Here is a 17545-nt window from a genome sequence, read left to right as displayed (position 1 = left end):
TGGAGGATGCTGTTAAGTGCCTTAAAGAGGAGAATCGAGTTCTCCACTCGAAGGCCCATAATACGGAAGACAAAATTAGCGATGAGCATGGATGGAATACGGTGAGAAATAAGATGCGGAAAAGTGGAAAAAAGTCCTCACCAGCCCCACTGAAATGCAAAAACTCGTTTCAAGTGCCGGCCACAGGTAAGATTTTGGTAGTAGGAGACAGTCAAGTGAGGTATTTAGACAGGGTTTTCTGCGACAAAGATAGGAAACATAGGACGCAGGTGTGTTTCCCTGGCGCGGGCATAGGAGATGTTAGAGATAGGATTGAAGAGTGTCTAGTAGGGGAAGGTAAGGACCCAGTAGTTTGCTAGTGCCGGAGGAAATGATATAGGTAAGTTAGGGAGTGAGGAATTATTTGCGCGGTACCGGGATACGCTAGGCAAGATCAGAAATAGGGGAGATGTTCCTGTAGTATGTGGAATCCTTCCGAGGCGTAGATTTGGAGGCATGTGGCATTCCAGGGCTATTGCAATGAATTGCAGGCTGGCAAAACATTGTAAGGCCAATGGATGGGCATTTGTCGACAACTGGGACCGCTTTTATGGTAAGAATCACCTATACACAAGGGACGGAGTGCACTTGTCTCCCAGAGGATTTCGGCTCCTTGCTGAATCCCTTGAGCGAGAAGTAGGCATCCTACAGGGTTTTTTCGGGTAGATTATGTGGGAGTAGGGGGGGAAGTATCGGAATATAGTTTAGGCAATAGAAACAACTTAGAGGACTGTGCAAAAAATCACCAAAGCAGGTGGAGGGAAGATAAACTTAAAGTTTACTATACAAATAGCAGGAGCATAATTAACAAAATTGATTTGCTGCGAGGTAAAGCATGCGTAGAAAATTTCGATATTATAGCTATTACTGAATCATGGATCAACATGGCTGATAAACATTTCCTTCCGGAAATCGAAATAGAAGGATATAAGTTTTTTCATAAGGATAGGGTCGGCAGGAATGGGGTAGGTGTAGCACTTTTCGTTAAAAATACATTAAACTGTATTATCAACAATTCGATTAAGGAAGAGGACTGTACGGAATCTATTTGGGTAGAGATTATAGGCAAGAATAAGAAAGTTATTATTGGCGTCTTGTATAGACCTCCTAACCTCAGCATTGAGCAGACTGATTCCCTGATTCATGAAATTCACAGAGCGTCCCAGTACAAAAACGCTGTAATCATGGGAGATTTTAACTATAGAAACATTGACTGGGAAACTTTAATAGGAGATCATGAAGCGAAGAAATTCCTAGATGTGGTGCAGGATAATTTCCTAAAACAAATGATTACCGATCCTACGAGGGATATACTCTGGACTTAATTCTAACAAATAATGAGAACCAAATTAGCAGCGTAATAGTGGGAGAGTCTAGGCTTTAGCGATCATCAAGAAATAAGATTTAATGTTATTTGGGAAAAAATAAAAAGTACGAATAACGTTCAAGTACCAGACTTCAGGAAAGCAAACTTTGACAATATAAAAACCTATTTGAAATTGAATACGAAAAGCCAGGCGGACGCTTCAGACATTCTTGATTCTCGTCGCGGGGCTGGTAGTCAGGTGTGGGTCATGGAGGGTAATATGCATACCTTAGGTCAGGTCTGGGTCAAGGAGGGTAATACGCATACCTTAGGTCAGGTCAATTGGGGGCGAGGGCCCAACAGTCAGGTCAGTAATTTAAATGAAATGTATAACAATCTAACTGATCTAATTATTAATGCACAAAATACATTTATCTCCCTAAAGTCAATACGGAAAAATAGTAATACTCCCAAATGGATGACGGACAGATTGAAACATGAGATCGGAATGAAAAGAGGACTTTACGTAAAAATGAAAAACGGGGAATCACACCTTAGATCAAGATATAACGAAATGGCAAAGCTGGTCAAAAGGAATACACGTTCAGCGAAACGTAATTATGAAATCAAGGTTGCCAGTCAAGCAAAATCCAACCCAAAGGGTTTCTTTCATCTCTATAGAACAAAAAATAAAGAAAGAATAGGACCAATTAAAAACGATGAAAATGTCATGATTGAATCGGAAATAAAAATGAGTGAGGAGTTTAACAATTATTTTCTATCGGTGTTTACTAATGAGAGGTTAGATAAAGTACCTGACTGCGATCCGATTTTCAGAGGGGATGAAGAAAGTAGTCTAACTAATATCAGCATTAGTAAAGAAGAATTAGTCAAGCAGATTGACAGACTTAAAGCTACAAAATCTCCGGGTCCAGACGAAAATTTTCCAAGAATGCTTAAAGAGTATAAATTTGAAATCTGCGACCAGTTAACTGAAATATTCAATAAATCGGTAGACACTGGTTCTGTTCCAACTGCTTGGAGGCAGACAAACGTTGTTCCTGTTTTTAAGAAGGGAGATAGATCGTCTATATGCAACTACAGGCCAATCAGTTTGACATCGGTTATAGGAAAAATGCTTGAATCAATAATAGTAAATAGACTCAGAGAACACATTGAAGGGCATAATTTAATTCGTGTTTCACAGCTTGGTTTCTCCAAGGGTAAGTCATGTGTGACTAACCTTCTATCCTTTTACACTAAGGTATATAAGGCGTCAGACAACAATGAAAATTACGATGTTATTTACCTTGACTTTAGCAAAGCGTTCGACAAAGTGCCACACCAGAGACTACTAAATAAAATCAAAGCCCATGGCATAGGAGGAAAAGTGTTAGAATGGATTAGAGCTTGGATTAGTAACAGAAAACAGCGGGTCACCATAAATGGAATAAAATCTAGGTGGGGCGATGTTACTAGCGGGGTCCCCCAGGGCTCGGTTTTGGGTCCATTGTTGTTCATTATGTATATAAACGACTTAGACGAAGGGTTAAATATTGACGTTAGTAAGTTTGCGGACGACACTAAAATAGGACGCCTATTTAGGTCAGGAGACGACGCCCAGATTCTGCAGGATGACCTTAATAAGCTGTTAACATGGTCGGTGAAATGGCAAATGAACTTCAATATCTCTAAGTGTAGCGTGTTAAACGTAGGGCTACACAACCCCGAAAATAGATACAACTTAGATAACACGTTTTTAGAAAAATCTGAGTGCGAGAGGGACTTGGGAGTTCTGGTGAGTCCGGACCTTAAAACCAGGAAGCAGTGTATTAGCGCCAGAAATAAAGCTAACAGAGCATTAGGCTTCATTCATAGGACGGTAACGAATAGAAGTGCAGAGGTAATTATTAAACTCTATCTAGCGATAGTTAGACCCATCCTTGACTATACGGTACAGTTTTGGTCTCCGTCCTACAGAATGGACGTAAATTCACTAGAATCAGTACAGAGAATAATACAAGGACTCGGAAATTTGCCTTACGAAGAGAGGCTTAGGCACCTAAACTTACACTCTCTGGAAAGACGCAGAGTGCGGGGTGATCTAATAGAAGTGTTCAAGTGGATCAAAGGCTATAAGAAGGGTGATGCAAACAAGGTCATAATATTAAAACAACAGGGCAGGACTCGCAGTAATGGGTATAAACTGGACAAATTTAGATTTAAGAAGGAAATAGGCAAGAATTGGTTTACTAACAGGGTGGTCGATGAATGGAATAAACTTAGTAACCATGTAGTAAGCGCTGAAAATATCAGTTGTTTTAAAAAACGATTAGACAACTTTATGGATGGGGATGACAGGTGGTGATGGATACGGAGCTGCCTAGTGTAGGCCTTATGGTCTTTTGCAGTCTCCTTTATTTCTTATGTTCTTATGTTCTTATGTATGCATGCGTGTGTGTATGCATGTATGTATGCATGTATGTATGTAAAATCCTCTCATAGACTGGGACACATAACAGTGATGTGGTCATCACACATATACAGTATAAATGGCTTATACGACATATGAGATTTTAGATAAAATGGGACTACTTACACTGGAGAAACGAAAAACATGATGCCATAACGATATTTAATACAGAGAAAAGTATGGGAAATGGACAGAGAGGTTCTATTAGTAATGGCTATAAGAAGAAGAAGGCGTCACAATAACGAGATAAATAAACAGGAAAAATAATAATAATAATAATATGAAATAAGTGAAATGGAATAAATGTGTAAGAATAAATAGATAATTAGTAAATATACAAGAACATACTCTATATATGAATAAAATTAAAAACAAAATAAACAAGAAAAAATAATAGTAATATGAAATAAGTAAAATGAAATAAATGTATAAGAATAAATAGATAATTAGTAAATATACATGAACATAGTGTACACTCGTATATGAATAAAATGAAAAACAAACAAAATAATAATAGAAGAATATATAAAGAAGATGTATTTCCTAAAATATGTTAGGAAGCATAGATCTTCACATAGATGCGTTAGTGGGAGAAGTAAAAAGGAACAATGCAGGTGAACGTCATAAACCAATTTCAGGTAAAGCTTAGGAAGTGAAAGCAGTGAGACGGGACGAGGCAAACATATAATTCACAGTTGCTGGCCTTTGATGTTGTAAGATGCCTTTGATGCAGAACTTTGAAGGCGATGCAAGTGGATCAAGAAACACCTATTAATGATTGTAAGGAACGTAGGAAGGAAAAGGATAGACATATTGTTCATACGGGAAGTAACGATGTAGGTAGGGTGAGATCAGAGGAGCTTGTTCGGAATTACAAGGTCCTCCTTCAGGAGATGAAGGAACGTGGGAGCCGTCACGTAGTCTGTGGGATCCTCCCGAGGATCTACGCAGGCTCGTGTTGGAACAGTAGAGCCATAGGGATCAATGATAGGATATCGCAGTTGTGCACACAATTGGGATACCACTTTCTTGATCCTTGGTATCTCTTTTCTAGGCGCCATGACCTTTACGCTTCTGATGGGATCCACCTTACCCGCAGAGGCAAAGATGTTCTTACAAACTTCATTGTGAGAGTTTGTAATGAATTAGCTCCTTTTTTAGGGTAGAAGCCCAAAGGGAAGGGGAAATAGAATGTACTTGGGAAAACAGTGTAGAGTATAGCATTAATATAGAACAATGTGCCAGTATAGGACAAAATATAATTTTAGGATATAATGTCGCTAGAGGACGAAATGTCACATTAGGATGTAATGTCATAGGACAAAATGTCCCAATAGGATGTAATGACAGTAGAGGACAAAAGATCACGATGGGAAGTAATGATAGTGGAGAACAAAATATCACGATAGGATGTAATGATAATGGAGGAGAAAATATCACGGTAGGATATAATGTCAGTAAAGGACAAAATATAATTTTAGGAAGGGATACCGGACAGAATGTCCATGAAGGCCAAAATATCATGATAGGATGTAATGACAGTGGATATAATGTCGCTAAAGGACGAAATGTCACAATAGGATGTAATGTCATACGACAAAATGTCGCAATGGGATGTAATGACAGTGGAGGACAAAAGATCACGATGGGAAGTAATGATAGTGGAGAACTAAATATCACGATAGGATGTAATGATAATGGAGGAGAAAATATCACGGTAGGATATGTCAGTGAAGGACAAAATATAATTTTAGGAAGGGATACCGGACAGAATGTCAATGAAGGCCAAAATATCATGATAGGATGTAAAAAATATCACGGTAGGATATAATGTCACTGGAGGACAAAATATAATTTTAGAAAGGGATGCCGTACATAATGTCACTGAACGACGGGAGGCCGGCGTGAATCACGGTGACGTAGGGGGACAAAATGTACAAAAGAGATCGGATGACCGTGATCGACCAGATGTCCGGGATGGGGGAAATGTTAATTTTGATGGGAGAAATTTTAATGAGGCATTGAACGTCAATGAAGGACCAAATAATAATATAGCGCAAGGTATAAATGAAAAACAAAATTATAATGTAAGACATGATATTGAAATTCAAAATGTGTCAAAAAGATATAATCATGAGTTTCTTAAAACCATGTACTTTAATGCTCGTAGTATTAGAAACAAATTTCAAGAAATACAGGCGTATGTCAAAAGCCAAAATCTCGATATGATAGGAATAACTGAGACATGGTTAAATGGTACAGAGTTCGAAGCTGAATTTAATATTGCGGGATTTAAACACTTTCATCAGGATAGAAACCACAAGAAAGGTGGGGGTGTTCTATTGTACGTTAAAAACAATGTTCATGCTTGTGTTTTAGAGAAAGTGAAACAGGATGCATATGATAGTTTGTGGGTTGAGTTAACCCCAAATAATGGACAAAAAATGAATATAGGTGTAATATATAGGCCAAAGACATTATCATTAGCAGACGACAAACTGTTATTTCAAGAACTGTCTAGTTTCTGCAACCGGGATTTATTGATAATGGGTGATTTCAATTTTACTGACATTGATTGGATGACCCTTGAACATGGCCATATAGGTAGTCGCTTGTTTGATTTTCTTGGTGACAATTACTTAATTCAGCATGTAAAAGAGCCTACAAGATATGGAAACTTACTCGATCTTTTGATCACTAGCCGCGAAAGCATGGTAACTGATGTAGAAGTCGGTGAATCTGTTGCAAATAGCGATCACAACCTAGTTAGATTCAAACTCCTAAACAATTTTAGAATAGATACTTGTGTTTCTAAAATACCCGATTTCAGTAAAGCTCAGTTCATAGGACTACGTCAGGAGCTTCAGCTTACAGATTGGGAGGCAAAATTAAACGAAAGACCTGTAGATCAGATGTGGGAAATATTTCGAAATACGCTCACTAAGATGATTCAAACTTACATTCCTTTTAAGGACAGACGTCCCCCAAATCAGGCTCGCCCAAAGTGGCTCGACAAAGAAACTGAAAAAAGTATTGCCAAAAAGAGACAGGCTTATAAGAAATATAAGTGCTCGGGTGCATCTAATGACTATGAAAGTTATGTATCAATACAGAGAGATTTAAAAAAGACAATAAGAAAAAGAAAACGACAATACGAAATGAACATCGCTGATAAATCCAAAGGGAATCCCAAAGAATTCTATAGTTACATCAGAGATAAAAAGGTTGTTAGGAATCACATTGGTCCACTATTATCTACTGACGGTCAACTTGAATATTCAAATGAAGGAATGTGTAATATCTTAAACAATTACTTTAGCTCGGTATTCGTAAACGAAACACCTCAAGGTGAATTCCAAACTGAAACCTGTGAAATGTCTAGGGTAAACTTACTCACTACGGTAAATATAACAAAATAAAAAATTAAAAGGTGTATAGACAAACTCAAAGTTAATAAAACACCAGGGCCTGACGGTTGGCATCCAAGAATCTTAAAGGAAATTAAAAATGAGATTGTTGTTCCATTAGACATTATTTTCAAGAAATCCATCATATCCGGAGATGTCCCAAGAGAATGGAAGCTAGCTAACGTTACTCCCATATTCAAAAAAGGTGACAAAAAGAAACAAAATAACTATAGGCCTATAAGTTTGACTTCAATCATAGGAAAAATAATGGAAACTATCATCAGAGATGCTATCGAACATCATTTAGAAAGTAACCGTTTGATAAATGATAGCCAGTATGGTTTCAGACGGAAACGTTCTTGCGTGACTAACTTACTCGAATTCTACAACACAGTTATCTCCAATTATGACAAAAGAAACAATATAGATTTAATATATCTAGACTTTGCAAAAGCTTTTGATACCGTCCCACACGAAAGACTACTTACTAAATTAGCTTTGCATGGAATAAGTGGTAGCCTATTAGGTTGGACTAGTAATTGGTTGAATGGTCGAAAACAGAGAGTTGTTTTCAATGGAAAAACTTCTGGAGGGATAAGTGTTGCAAGTGGAGTTCCTCAGGGTTCCGTTCTTGGGCCACTTCTATTCATATTATATATAAATGATATAGACCATGGACTAAAATCTACTGTTTCCAAATTTGCTGATGATACAAAACTGTGCGGAGTGGCAAATGATCACTCAAACCAATTAGATATTCAAGAAGATTTAGATCAATTACAGCAATGGTCTGAAAAGTGGCTAATGAAATTTAACACAAGTAAATACAAGGTAATGCACATAGGTAAGAATAACAGTAAGTACGATTACAAGTTATTTGGAAATTCGTTAACAAAAGTGGATCGTGAAAAAGATCTCGGCGTAATTATCAGTAACGACCTCAAATCATCCAAGCAGTGTATTTCAGCCTCTGAGAAAGCAAATAAGATTCTGGGACTCATTGCGCGATCTTTTGATTTCAAAAGTCCATCACTCATTAACAAGCTATATAAATCGTTAGTTCGTCCACATTTGGAATATGCTGTTTCCATATGGTCACCGAATCTCATTAAAGACATTGACAGACTGGAAAAAGTACAACGGTGAGCCACAAAACTGATTCCAAATATCAAAAATAAATCATACGAAAATCGACTAAAACATATGAATCTGTTTTCCCTAAAAAAGCGTAGACTCAGAGGTGACTTGATACAGGTCTTTAAAATTCTAAAGGGAATTGACAACATCAAAAGTGACCAAATTTTTACATTGAATGAGAATCAGACAAGAAACAATGGTCTCAAACTGTCCGGAAATAGATTCAATTTGGAAGTAGGTAGAAACAACTTTGCCAACCGTGTAGTTAATGAATGGAATAAACTTCCTGCACAGGTAGTGCAATGTAGTTCAGTTCGAAGCTTTAAAAATCATTTAGATAAATACCTAAGTAAGATGCTGTAATGATTATAATTTACCTTATATTATTTGTTTTTGTTTTGTTATCATTTGTCTGTCTGATTTTCATTTATCATTAGTTATATGTCAATTTATTATTATTTACTATTTACCTGTTTGTTTATTATTCAACTATACCTATGCATTTATTTATGTATTTTATTTGTTATTTACATTATCATAGTTTTTATTTATTATTTTATTATTGATATGATTTGTTTTTTTCGCATCCGACCTAGATATGGATCAAAAGGTCTCCTGTCGGCATGCTCTGCCTTTGTAATCCTTTGTATATGTAGATAATGCCTACACATACACATATATATATGTAGGTGTGTGAGGGGGTATGGTTTCACGACTAAAAACAAAACAAATAATAAAGAAAAAGGATATACAGACAGGTACACGTATATACATAATGCCTACACACACACACACACACACACACACACACACACACACACACACACACACACACACACACACACACAGAGATAGAGAGAGAGATGAGCAAAAATAGGACTCGGTGGGAAAATGAAATCATGGACTTAAGAAAAGAGGTCATTGGTTTAATTGATTGTTTATCTAAGACTAACCATGAAATTTCTGACCTGAGAAAAGCTAACTTGGATCTTACAAACGAAATTAAAGAAATGAAAAGAGACATAAATGAACTGAAGAATGATAATGAAAAGAAGAAAACTAATGATAATAACAATAGCGAAAATCTAAAGCAGGAAGTGAACAACAAATTACAAGAATTGACACAAAAGATCGAAGAAAACTTAGGTGGGGACAGTATCCAGGAAATTAAGAAGTGGAAAGAAAATATTGAAAATAAAGAAATTGCTTTCAAAGAAATAGTCAAGCAGCAAATGCAAGATAATGCAAAAGACACAATCATTCAAGTGATTAACGAAAAAGCAAATTGGGTCAGGGACACAGTAGATAGGAAGAAATGTATTGTGGTTTATGGGCTTAAAGAAAAACAAGGATTGGCGAGGTACATGAGAGAAAAAGAAGAAAAAGAGACAGCAGTAGAAATCCTTAATGAAATTCAGGGGGGAGACAGTGATTCAGGCACAGACTTAGAAGAGACTTACAGAATTGGTCGCTATACTAAGGATAGGAATCGACCTCTAAAGATAAAACTAAGGTCACAAGTGGTAGTAGAAGACATATTTGAAAAAGTAGGTAACTTGGCAAAGAGTGAAAAATACAATAAGATATGGATAAAAAGAGAAATGAGTACTGAGGAATTAGAAAAAGAAAGGGCACTAAGAGAAGAAGCAAAGGAAAAAAACTTGAAAAGATCGGAGACAGAATGCAAAGAATTCCAGTGGAGAGTAATAGACTTGAGATTAAGACAATGGCGCTTCAAAACGAAAAAAACAAGGGAAGAAGAAACCAGGGAGAAGGAAGAAAATTAAAAGTGGCCTATACCAACATTGACGGACTAATTTCGGGACTGAACGAACTCAATGATTATCTGTTAGAAGCAAAACCAGACATAATGGGAATTGTAGAGACTAAACTAAGAGGTGAAATACCATCCACTGTTATCGGACAAGGTTTATACAACTACTGGATAAAAAACAGGGACAAGAAACAGGGAGGGGGAATCATGTTCTTGGCCAAGAAAGACCTAAAGGTGACAAAAATTGCAGAGGGCAAAGGTAATGCTGAATTGATCATGATAAAAGTCGAAGGCAAGAATATGAAAAGTAGAAAGTTTGTGGTGACTTATGTGCCTCCAAAAACAAGCGCTTGGAAAGAAATCGAACATACAAAAATGCTAGATGACACAAGAAAATCACTCAATGAGATACTAATGGGTAAGGGTAATCTGGTAGTTATGGGGGACTTCAATTGCAAAGAAATTTGTTGGGACAGCATGACAGTGCAAGGAGGAGATGACTCGTGGGGCAATGTACTGCTAGATTAAGCAATTGTCGTCCCGTCGACAATCGACCTGACCTCTCACCTCTCTCCTGACCCCCACAAGTTGCGATGCTCGCTCGTGCCCCCGATTTCTGCGTGAGGTCGGAGTTGGCGGACGTCGTGACGCATGCCATTGTGTGTGTGTGTGTGTGTGTATGCATGTATGTGTGTATGTCGTGGACGGACGGCTCGTTCGCGGACGGCTCGTCCGCGGGACTGGGAGGTGGGACGGCTCGTCCACGGGAATATGGACATCTCGTCCAATGACTTTTTTTTGAGAATAGTAAACATAATTTGCGGAACAATTAAACTTTATTTACATATTTATGTATACAGAGTGCAGGTGTGATTATTTTTTTTATCATAGTTGGAGCTGTTCTGGGGTGTTAAAATAAGCATGTCCATGACATTTATAAACACATCTATTACTTACCAGAATATATCATCTAAAGCAAATTTTAATGAAATAACATGAAATATCATTAAAAAAAGGTAATAAAATGATTGTCTAGGAGTTTTTTGAAATCTTGTCCGTGGACGAGTTGACCACCCATGGTGGTGTCTGTGGACGGGTTGTCCTGCTTTGCGGTTTTGTGGGCGGGTTGTCCGTGGGCGGGGTGTCCGTGGACGAGTTGTCCTACAATCGTGTATATATGTGTGTAGATGTGTATGTGCCATGCTACCATGTAACAAAAATAAATAAATGAAATTAATTTTTTCCTTAAGGGAGAGCAACTCCCCATAAGCTTTGCTTCTCGCTCTCCCTTTTCAACTACCAATTTTGTAAAAAAAAAAATGTATATATGTATGTCTAATTGTATTTAATATTGTTGAATAAACCTATAATAAATAAAAATAAAAATAAATAAATATGACCATGGAGTACACAATGACCCAATGGGTCCGTGAAAACACAAGGTACAGAAATAATGAAGAGCCATCGAAACTAGATCTAATATTTACAACAGAGCCTGAAATAGTGCATAAAGTCCAATATGAGACACCAATTGGAAAGAGTGACCATGTACTCATCGAAACTATACTAAAGGAAGAAATAGACATAGAGAGGAACGAAAAGCATAGGAAAGGAAGACTGAGGTACAACAAAACAGACTTTACAAAACTAAAGACATTCTTCCGGAATGCAAACTGGGAAATATTTTACAGGGAAGAAACAGCAGTGGAAGAGAAATGGAATATATTGATGGAAAACTACAATGAAGGGGTAAACAGGCATGTACCAAGACAAAAGCGAGAGAGAGAGTACATTAAATGTTGGTTCAACAAAAGATGCAGTGAGGCAAAAGACAGAAGGGACAAAGCTTGGAAAAAGTGGAGAAAAGACAAAAAACAAAGCAAATGGCAAATTTATGTTAACTATAGAAATGAGTATGTTAATGTGAGAAGAGAGGAGAAAAGGAACCATGAGAAGGATATTATAGACAAATGCAAAGAGCAACCCAAACTATTCTATCGGTATGTGAATGGTAAACTTAAAAACAAACAGGAATTGGTGAAACTATGCCAAGGAAACATAGAATACACAGAAGATTTAGAGATGGCCGAAGTCATGAACAATCACTTTAAATCTGTTTTCACCAGAGAGAAAATACCAAATTGTGACATAGACAAAAACAAGAAATCTCCCCTCATGAATGAGTTTACAGCATCACTAAAGGAAATATCAGAACATTTATCAAGGCTGGATGTCAGAAAATCACATGGCCCGGACGGTATTGCAAATTGGATTCTAAAGGAGTGCAAAGAAGAACTAACAGACAAAATACACATCTTAATAAACAGCTCACTCAAAGAAGGAAAGATACCCGAGGACTGGAAAAACGCTAACATTGTACCAATACACAAAGGAGGAAACAAAGAAGAACCCACCAACTATAGGCCAGTATCACTAACAAGCACCATAGCCAAAATTTGTGAGAAAATAATCAAGAATAGATGGGTAAAACATCTGGAAGACAATGACATATTAAACCCAAGACAATTCGGATTCAGACAAGGAAGATCATGCTCCACAAACTTAATATGCTTTTACTCAAGACTAATAGACATAGTGCAAGAAAGAAATGGATGGGCTGATTGTGCATTCCTAGACTTGCAAAAAGCCTTTGACAAAGTACCACACAGAAAACTACTAAAAAAACTGGAACACATAGGAGGAATACAGGGAAACCTACTAAAATGGATAGAGGACTTTCTGACTGGTAGAAAGATGAGAGTAGTGCTCAGAGAAAAATATTCAGACTGGAAAGAGGTGATCAGTGGAGTACCGCAAGGATCTGTGCTGGCACCAATAATGTTTGCTATCTATATGAATGACATGGATGAGGACGTGAACTGCTACATGAGCTTCTTTGCCGATGACGCCAAACTGCTAAGGAAAATAGAAACTGATGAGGACTGTGAAGCACTGCAAGAAGACCTAAATAGGGTATGGAACTGGAGTCAGAAATGGGAAGTGGACTTTAATACTAAGAAGTGTAGCATAATGGAGTTTGGAAAAAGCAAAAACAGAATATCAGGAAAATATACAATTGGAACCAAAGAAGTAAAGAAAGTAGGATCCGAAAAAGATTTGGGAGTAATTATCACGAACGACTTGTCCTACGATATACAGATTAACAAAATTGTCGGGGAGACTTACAACTTGCTAAGATCAATAAAAGTGGCGTTTACATACTTGGACGAAGACATGATGAAAAAAAATATTGGTTACATTGATAAGGCCTAGATTAGAGTATGCAGCGACATTGTGGTCCCCCAGTACCAAAAAGAATATAAAGAAAATAGAAAGAATCCAAAGAGCAGCTACAAAAATGGCACCTGCACTTGCAAACCTATCATACGAAGAGAGATTGGCTAAACTGGAGTTACCGACACTGGAGCAAAGAAGAGAGAGAGGTGACCTATTGACCATATACAGAATCATGAAAGACACAGAGGTACTCGATAGTGAGAACTTACTTAACTGGGACAAAAGAAACACAAGAGGACATGGAAAGAAAATAAAAAACATAGCTATAGAAGAGAACTGAAGAAAAACAGTTTTCCTCATAGAGTTTTGGACACTTGGAACAAACTGGACAATGGAATAGTATGCGCAAAAACCATTCATGAGTTTAAAAACAAACTAGACACTGCAAGATACAAAGGCGGGACATCACGAGCATAGCTCCCCTTCCCGCAAAATACAACTAGGTAAATACAACTAGGTAAATAAATACACACACACACAAAGGATTACAAAGGCGGAGCATGCCGACAGGAGACCTTTTGATCCATATCTAGGTTCGAATGCGAAAAAACCCCATATTAATAATAAAATTATAAATAAAAACTATAATAATGTAAATAACAAATAAAATACATAAATAAATGCATATGTACAGTATAATTAAATAATAAACAAACAGGTAAATAGTAAATAATAATAAATTGACATATAACTAATAATAAATGAAAATCAGACACACAAAATAATATCAAAACAAAAACAAATAATATAAGATAAATTATAATCATTACAGCATCTTACTTAGGTATTTATCTAAATGATTCTTAAAGCTTCGAACTGAACTACATTGCACTACCTGTGCAGGAAGTTTATTCCATTCATTAACTACACGGTTGGCAAAGTTGTTTCTACCTACTTCCAAATTGAATCTATTTCCGGACAGTTTGAGACCATTGTTTCTTATCTGATTCTCATTCAATGTGAAAATTGTCACTTTTGATGTTGTCAATTCCCTTTAAAATCTTAAAGACCTGTATCAAGTTACCTCTGAGTCTACGCTTTTTTAGGGAAAACAGATTCATATGTTTTAGTCGATTTTCGTATGATTTATTTTTGATATTTGGAATCAGTTTTGTAGCTCGCCGTTGTACTTTTTCCAGTCTGTCAATGTCTTTAATGAGATTCGGTGACCATACGGAAACAGCATATTCCAAATGTGGACTAACTAACGATTTATATAGCTTGTTAATGAGTGATGGACTTTTGAAATCAAAAGATCGCGCAATGAGTCCCAGAATCTTATTTGCTTTCTCAGAGGCTGAAATACACTGCTTGGATGATTTGAGGTCGTTACTGATAATTACGCCGAGATCTTTACTTGTGTTAAATTTCATTAGCCACTTTTCAGACCATTGCTGTAATTGATCTAAATCTTCTTGAATATCTAATTGGTTTGAGTGATCATTTGCCACTCTGCACAGTTTTGTATCATCAGCAAATTTGGAAACAGTAGATTTTAGTCCATGGTCTATATCATTTATATATACTATGAATAGAAGTGGCCCAAGAACGGAACCCTGAGGAACTCCACTTGCAACACTTTTCCATCCAGAAGTTTTTCCATTGAAAACAACTCTCTGTTTTCGATCATTCAACCAATTACTAGTCCAACCTAATAGGCTACCACTTATTCCATGCAAAGCTAATTTAGTAAGTAGTCTTTCGTGTGGGACGGTATCAAAAGCTTTTGCAAAGTCTAGATATATTAAATCACACACACACACACACACACACACACACACACACACACACACACACACACACACACACACACACACACACATATATACATATATATATACATATATATATATATATATATATATGTATATATATATATATATACATGTAGGTGTGTGAGGATATGATTTCACTACTAAAAACAAAACAAAAAATAAAAAATAAACACATATAATTAATTAATTGAATAAAATGAAGTACATTAAAATAAAATATAAAAATATATAATTAATGTATAGCAAAAAACAAAATCGAAAGGCAAATAAAAGCCCGTGAATCAACAGACATACCTGAATAGGAAATATGCACAAAAACATGATATTTCAAATTAATGAAGTATTGAGTTCTAAACAAAATAAGAAATAATGAGCTTAAGTCCCTGTTTCTATGCAAAACTATTCTGGAAGTTAAGACTCCGCCAATTGAGCTAATAGCAAGAACGTTTCAAAAGTTACTGAATTCTCATAATTTATTAAAACTTTTGCTACCTCATTACACTTGATAGCGGATATGCAATGGCTGAAAATCACGTGAATGCGGATATCACACACACACACATTATATATATATATATATATATATATATATATATATATATATATATTCACTGAAGCGAAAAGTAGTAACACATTTGTAAACGACACGGAGAACCCACGGTCGAAGTAAAAGAAAACTTGGAAAAACGTTCGATTTCCATATTTCTGCTACAGCCGAAATATGGAATTCAAACGTTCTCCCAAATTTTCCTTTCCTCCGAATTTGTATTCTCCGTGTTATATATATATATATATATATATATATATATATATATATATATATATATATATATATATATATGTATATGTATACATATATATATATTTATATATATATATATATATGTATACATATATATATATTCATAGTGTAAATGGGCAGGAGGTTTTCCCTCAAGCATACTTCATTAAAATGAATGGCAAGCTTGTTATGACAGAGCTTCTTGTCGTATTTTTCTCTCTTTCTTAGAGTGATCTTGCCTTCTGTAGGCAGTAACCTTAATAAATCTCCGTATGTCATGTTGTGGAATAACATACATAATCTATAAATAAGCCAAAACGCGTTTTCACACCTCTTGGTGCTTCCTCAGTGGCAGGTACGAATCTAAGGGCTGGGCTGGTGTGTGTGGGTATATATGAGACAGGCTGTGGGATTTTGTCTAGTCGTCGGTGTGGGATTTTGTCTGGTCGTCGATGTGGGATTTTGTCTGGTTGGCGTCGCCGGAGCTCCGTGTCGTTCTGTAGGTTGGAGGGTGGCGAAGTCCATCAAGCAAAATTAAGAAGAGAAGACCTAACCCAGAATACGGAGATTATAGATCACAACAAAGACCCACGACGTTTACCTATATTAGAGGCTTTGTATATCAAGGATCTATCCCCGGGAATGAATACCCAACTCGAGGACTTAAAAATCCTACCAAGTGTGAGAAGATCATTCCCCAGTGAAAATGAGACAAAAAACACAGATGCACGCCACCCTCCAACCTACAGAACGACACGGAGCTCCGGCGACGCCAACCAGACAAAATCCCACATCGACGACCAGACAAAATCCCACACTGACGACTAGACAAAATCCCACAGCCTGTCCCATATATACCCACACACACCAGCCCAGCCCTTAGATTCGTACCTGCCACTGAGGAAGCACCAAGAGGTGTGAAAACGCGTTTTGGCTTATTTATAGATTATGTATGTTATTCCACAACATGACATACGGAGATTTATTAAGGTTACTGCCTACAGAAGGCAAGATCACTCTAAGAAAGAGAGAAAAATACGACAAGAAGCTCTGTCATAACAAGCTTGCCATTCATTTTAATGAAATATATATATATATATATATATATATATATATATATATATATATAATATAGATATGATAAAAAGCAGATGATAGAGGACGTCTCCAGGGAGAAGAAAATGGCGGAGAGAGGGACAAACCTGACGGAGGCAAAGGAGAAAGAAGGAACCAGAGGAAGGACACAGGACAAGTGGTCGACGACCGGATGAAATAAGTCAGGATTTTTTCACACGTATCGACATTTCGCCGTGCGCCGCCCACGACACGACGTCGTGTTCTCAAATAACTTTGGTTTGCTGAGAGCACGACGCCGTGCTGTGGACGGCGCTCGGCGAAAAGTCGATACGTGTGAAACGAGCTTGAGTGACAAAGGAAGGCGCTGTGTCAGGCGAGATGTTGTGAAATGTTACAATTTCAATAGGGGCCGAGGGAGAGTTAGGTCAGGCCGAAAATGAGCAAATAATAGATGAGTGTATAAAGGTAAAAGAGACAGA

Source organism: Oratosquilla oratoria, chromosome 18 (assembly GCF_046742065.1).
Source record: "Oratosquilla oratoria isolate Oo_2021 chromosome 18, ASM4674206v1, whole genome shotgun sequence".
NCBI lineage: Eukaryota > Metazoa > Arthropoda > Malacostraca > Stomatopoda > Squillidae > Oratosquilla > Oratosquilla oratoria.
The sequence above is the reverse complement of the archived record's forward strand: the minus strand, read 5'-3'. Positions refer to the sequence as shown.